The sequence below is a fragment of the Apiospora marii genome (genome assembly GCF_038362585.1).
Source record: "Apiospora marii strain CBS 49790 chromosome Unknown utg000003l_segment0_segment0, whole genome shotgun sequence".
In the NCBI taxonomy this organism is placed as follows: Eukaryota; Fungi; Ascomycota; class Sordariomycetes; order Amphisphaeriales; family Apiosporaceae; genus Apiospora; species Apiospora marii.
In genome coordinates this window covers 5,939,287-5,945,286 of record NW_027117374.1, presented here as the reverse complement: position 1 = coordinate 5,945,286, position 6,000 = coordinate 5,939,287, and positions in this window count along the sequence as shown.

Sequence of the window (6,000 nt, the reverse complement as noted above, 5' to 3'; positions counted from 1 at the left end):
GCTACGTTGGCCTAAAAGATCAACATTAATACCGCCAGAAACAAGGGGAAAGAGACTGTGTACCACCTCAAGATATTGATGAGCTCTTCATCATCCATCTTTGGAAGCTTGAAGTCGAGGAGCCGCTTCCTTGTTTGCTCGTTGGCGTTGGGATGGGGATTGATGGAGATGAAGATGCGCCGCGTAGCCGAGGCTGAGAGCCCCGAGACTTCTATAGCGGGGTCGCCTGTATCCGTTTCCTGTGCCAAGGTCGTCGGGGACCAGCGTTCCCGTGTCTGTGATGCAGCTCCTCTAATTCCTGGTGCAAGCCGGTGTCCTCCCCAGCTGCCTTGGATTCAGCAGTTGGGTAGAGCTCTGCACTGCTGTCGCACATACCCTGCCCCCTTCCAGGTTGGCACTGACTGGGTTTCAGTGCTGTGGGCTGCGAAGCGCCTGCCGTTGCTACCATGCCATTTCCTACGACTCCGAAGCCATTGGCGACATCAACCAGCCCGTTGCCAGCCAGTGCGTCGTATCCTGAAGAGCCATGATCCATAGTAGACACTGATTCTCTCGACAACCCATGGACTAACTAGTCATCAATGCAATTAGCAACCATTGACACCACCCATAACGCAATCAAAAGGAGAATGAGATCATGATCACAAGCACCTGATTGCCGCTAAGACAACACCGTTGCTTACGAACTGTTTCGTTCCTCACCGGCGCTCATGGTGACCAAAGACCGGGTACTGCCGAGTCTGGCATGAACCAAGTCCGTTTCTTCAAGTGGCACTTTCCACGATCTTTGACAGAGACCCCATTACAGACTGAAATTCTCTTCCAAACTCGTCTGACACTTGCTTCTTGGACGCTTTGCACTTCCTTTTTCGGTTTTGAGACTGTGCGGTGAGGCAAGCGAGCGGTTCGCGACCTCTAAACTCTGCTCGTTCAAAGTCCACAACCATGACGCGGCCAGTAGGCGCATCGAAGAGTATATTACGAGCTTCGGCGTCACGATGGAGGACTCCCAAACGGTGCAACGCCGCAAAAGCACTTGCTACTCCTGCGATGACAGTCTGTTTGTCAACCTGGTCAACGCATCCAAGCAAAGGCCTTCCACCCCAACTAAGCAGCATCAGGTGCTTGTAAACGCCACCGTCACAATATTGTGGCAAAGCTAGATCTAGCAATCCGAGGCACACCGGGGTGAATTCTCCTTGAATGTCTCGAATTTGATCGTATATCTTTTTCTCGTGGCACAAACGTAGGCGTTCGGCACTCTCCATACCCTTGGCGACGAGGGTGTACCCGTAAGACGACAGCCGTACCTTGAAAACCGAACCAAGCGAGCCCGATATGTAGAGCGGCACACAATCCGCATCAGGGCCACGATCTCGAGCGAGTTGAGAACGAAGAAGAGACAGAAATTTTGATCCAGCAATGTGCCTTTCACTATTATCGTTGGCATTGGGGCAATCCTTGTCGATGGGCCCGGCAGACGCTAGCCCCAACAAACACTGGTGAGTGCAATAAGGCCTATTCTTTATGCTTGTCTGGACTGGTTCGTTGTGCCGTGCTTTCTCCCGACCTTGCCGCCCTTGCTTCTCACGAGACCTAGCAGCCGACGTCCCGGACGGTTTCTGTGCAGGCTGAGCGGGACGGTTTGGACTGGGTGAAGGAGGATCCCCGTTATCATCATCATCTTGACGACGACCTCCTCCCTGGCTTGTCGGCTTGTAGCCAGAACGAGTCTTGATAGGTGAGCGATAGAAGCCTGGCCACGGCCGAGCTTTGTAGGTATGGTCTCGAGACCGAGGCCCCTTGCGATCCGAGATGGGGATTTTGCTGAGCACATCCTCGTACTCAACGGCCCAAGTGTCCAATTGTGCGGCTGCATCATGCCATGACAGGTTTGACGGGTCGCCCACCGTCGACACAGGACAATATTGATGGATCCTCTGCCGTGCAACAGGGAGCGCAGACCACTCATCCGCCCAGCGATGGAGTTGCCGAAGGATCGGCGACAGAACGATGGGGTGCCATGAGCGTCTCGACTCTCCAATGTGCGATGCGGTGGCTGGTGACGCCAATGACTTCGAAGTTGCAGGTCCAGCGATAGGAACTGGCATTGGTAGCAATGGCCGGTGCCTCGCAGCCCACGACACTGGAACCCGATCGATGCCAGCCAGGCGGCGGGGAGGAGGGTATGAGCGACATGAGTGCGGAGTTCTTCCCAAATCCTGAATCCGATGCGTCTGGCTTGAGCAATGGGGATACCATCAGCTCGCACCAGGAAATGGAGAGGCGGCACGACCAAGACGGGCACGCTGGGGATTCCTCGGCAGAGATGCCAAATATGTCCCCGATGATCCTAGCACAGGAAACGGATGCAGGCGGCCCCGCTGCAGAAGGACCTCGAGGCCCTCAGCCTCGATGTGGGGGTCCTTTCGTCGGTTATCCTGCTCGGACAGCATCTCTTGCTCGAAGCTTCGCCCAAGGGCCGACCGTTGAATCAGGCAAGGGCCGCGGGCCGCACGAGGTCTCCATGGATGTAGGTGGGGTACAAAGTCGGGCAAAGGCGAGCCTGGGATACATCTTAGCATAGAAATGTCATGGATCCATCGCAAGAACATGATAGGAGAACTACCCCATAAAAACAAAGTAATTGGCTTCGAGTCAGTGTAGATATTAAAGACAGCTATCTGGAGGGATTCTTGGGAATGCATTCCTGCCATCTACCGCAAGGATGTTCTCCTAATCATCCAACTTGAATGGGAGTGGGCTGTACGTCGCACACTATTTCCTCGCAGCAGAATCACTGTGGAGACTAGTAGTAGGGAGTCACGAGAGCAGACGGGACGACAGTAGCGTTAGGTTGTTAGTCACTGAACTAGAGCTGAAAACATGCTTCCACATAAAGCATAGACAGAGCTTCCTTATATTATTTGACGCATTAACATGTGCCACGTCGTCACCCGAACTGCATGCCACTGAGACTCATTCGAAGATCCTCCAGCATTCCCACCATCTTCTTTGCCAAGGTGTCCCGCTGCAATTTGCGCCTGTAGTCCTTGTAGCAGTCTGGCGTGCGCCTCGCAGCATTCTGCACAGATCCCCTTGGACGGCCTGCCTGCGACAGCGTAACGCCGTTTCCCCCCATTCTAGCAGGGCATTGTCGTGGTTGAGTCGACACGATCGGCGCCAAGGATCTTCTAGCCGCCACCCGGCTGTTCCAACGTACCGCTCTCTGCAGCGACGCATCCATCGCGCCGTGGTCGGGGTACCTTGTGTGTGCTGGCCGGGCGCCTGCAGCCGCGGTTGGTGCAGTATTCGTCGTGGAGCTGGGCTCGGTACGGGCGGGCTGCCGCTGCACCGTCGGTTGCGAACCTGGAGTGCCTGCTGTATGGTAAGCGTCGACGGTCAGTCGACTATGTAGTCAATAGACGAGAATCATGCCTACCTTGCGGCATTCTCGGCGAAGGCAGCTGCCTCGGACCCTTCTGTTTCCTGGGACTGTTGGGAATGACAGTCCCGTCATCCTCGTCGGGGATGATGTCGTAGACAGACAGAGGCTCCGCCGCGGCAGCGGGGACTGCTGCAACATACTCGGGATCGGTTTCGTACTCGGCATCCGCGTCGCTGTCCATGCCAGCAACGGCATTCGCGTCGTCGCTGGCGTCCGCCTGGGCCTCGAAAGGGATGGCTTCGACTTGGCCGCTCGATCGCGTCGCTCGGCCGTGGCTCGGTCTCGCATGGCACGCGGCTGATTGTCGAAACTGCGGCTGTTAGTAACAGAGCTGGATACACTCGACGGAACGGTAACCGGGACATGGGGACGGACAATCCTGTTGAGGTCCGGCACGCGCTGCCCGCGTGGGACGTGCATCGCCGTCTCCATCCGCTCGTGTGTCGGGTTCCAGTACGCAAGCGCGCTGAAGACGTCGCAGTACCGTCCGAGGTCTTTTGTCTTGTTCTGCAGTGACAAGCCGCTCTTTCGAACCTTGTCTTTCTGCGCCTTGGTGTGGGCCATGGCGGAGGCCTAGCTACCTACTATGGTTCGGCCACTTGCTGGACCTTCTTGGGGTATATTCGTGGCGTGTCCATAGAGCTACAATAGCGTCCCGCTGAACGGTAGATATAGCAAGTGCTGGCTTGCGGATGTCAAATGGGATGGCATAATGAGCTCGAGTTGGGCGAGCGTCGCCAGGGGAGCTGCTATTCCGGTTCCGAACCCATGTTGGCGAGAGGATCCCGAGCCAACTTCTCTTCGGCGTGTCTTGAGAAGTTCTTGCGCAGCAGGAAGATTGGGCAGTTGGCCCTGAAGGCGCGGGGTCGCGAAACGGCGCCACGCTAATGATGGTGTGTTCAAGGGACCTGACCCGCTAGTCGCACTAGTGCGCCATTGCTACTCTTCCGGCTCTGCACCCCAATTGTACGCCAACAGGCGGGCAACGATGGAAGCCAGGACCTGCAACAGCCCAGGAGAGTATTCGCTTCCAGGAAACCCCGCTATTCCTGGCTGGCAGGTAGAGGCGACACCGACGCTGAGAAGATACGAAGCAGTGAGTAGTACAAGCTCGGTACGGTACAGTAATCTTGAAGCGGCTTGCGTTTTTGCTTATGGTGGCTCGATCACAACTGCGAGCCAACCAAGCGACTACAGCGACTACGGCGACAGTTGTCGTCGCCCAAGTCTGACCTCCGCCAAGCTCATTGGGTTCAGAAAGACCGCTCCGGACGACTTCGAGTGTGACGGTCCTCTGACAGTGGCAGTCAATCGACTTGATTATGGGTAGGACAATCAAAGGCGGTCTCGCGCACTGGCACGATTCCCAAAGCAGCTACGACCGCTTGCTTGGCAGGGATAGACCGAACACCCATTGGCCCATCGGGTGAGGCTAGCACCAGCTGACGTCGAATTAGCGCCATGCTCCGCCCATTTCGTTGGACCTTTCCTGCTGTTATAAAGGCCACTTTGCTTCCCTTGCCGGGCGACCCAATCTGTCGGGACACATTCCTCCCTTCGGGATCCCGAGCAACCGACAAGCACCCGACAATCGAGCAGTAGCAACATGCATCGCCGAGACGAGACGCAGCGACTTGACCACCGACGGAGTTAGGGTTGTGACACGGTTCATAGCTGACCGATTATATGGAAGGGACCACTTCATCGACGACAGTTCAGTGCGACGAATGGGTGTCCTATGGTAGGCATATCTATCGCAGCCCTCGAAGCCGGTTTCGCACAGGCCTGCACGTTCGGATGTCTCGTCGGGAGGCACGGAACCTCGCGCTGGTTGCCAGCACTTGTAGGGCGGCTTGACGAGGATGGCTATGGCGAAATGCTGGTCCAGGGTATGCGGCGAGCCAACTCCTGCTCGGTCCGAACGAAGGCGCCTCGACGGGTCTGGGTTACTCTTCCTACCGATTATGGTGTGATTTTCAATGGTGTGTCAGCGCTTGTGTCGCGCTAGCAGAGATCACGCTTATGTTGGGAAGGGTTTGGGAAGTTGGCTCGCGAAAACCAAGGATAGGACGTACAACAATCGGTGGGATCGCCGCTGATGTGCCGTCTTCATGGAGGGCTCGTATCTGGTCTTGCCCAGGGTGTGGGGTGCTGATGCTAGACGCGGTGCTTCGAGACTTTTCGAGACGTAGGCGCGTAGGCGCGTTGCAGATGTTCAATTGGATGCTTATTCGCTTACCTGTGCTTTCATCCGTAATCTGACCACTGTGTCATGAGAGGTGTGGTCTTGGTCTGCATTCGCTTGAATTGGTGTTCCAAGCACGGGCTTGGCCCTATTGCTTGATTGCCCTCATACGCTGGATCTGCCTTCTATGCGGTACCACTGCCCCAGTCACCTACCTGAACTTTGAGCGGGGAAGCTCCCTGCACTTGGATGCCGTGCACATTCAGGATGACCGACCTAGCTTGTTTGTTGGCCAAGCTCGTGCCCTACCTTAACCACGTTACCGTATCTTGTTGGGTGTATCCGTGCCCTCACCTGTCGAGATACG